Raw genomic sequence first — 526 nt, forward strand, 5'->3', positions numbered from 1 at the left:
TAAAATCACATGCAAATAAAACGTTATTGAAGATAATTTAAAAATGGTTGTAGGAGTATATTAACAGGGAACTTCCGGAAATGCAAGCTGGATTCAGAAGAGGATGTGGAATGAGGAATGATATTATTACTGATAACAGATGGATCTTAGCTGAAAGCAAAGAATACCAGAAAAATGTTTACCTGTGTTTTATTGACTATACAAAGGCATTCGATTGTGTGGATCATAACAAATTATGGATAACATTGCAAAGAATGGGAATTTCAGAACACTTAATTGTGTTCATTAGAACCTGTACATAGACCAAGAGGCTATCATTAGAACAGAACAAGCGCATACTGCATGGTTTAAAATCAGGAAGGGTGTGTGTCAAGTTGTATCCTTTCGTCATATATAATCTGTATGCTCAGCAAATAATCCAAAAAACTGGACTATAGGAAGAGGAATGCAGCATCAAGATTGAAGGAAGACTCGTTAATGACCTGCCATATGCAGATGACACACCCTTGCTTGCTGAAAGTGAAGA

The sequence above is a fragment of the Orycteropus afer genome, unplaced genomic scaffold, assembly GCF_000298275.1.
Source record: "Orycteropus afer afer isolate SDZICR_OR568_19922 unplaced genomic scaffold, OryAfe1.0 scaffold00064, whole genome shotgun sequence".
NCBI lineage: Eukaryota > Metazoa > Chordata > Mammalia > Tubulidentata > Orycteropodidae > Orycteropus > Orycteropus afer.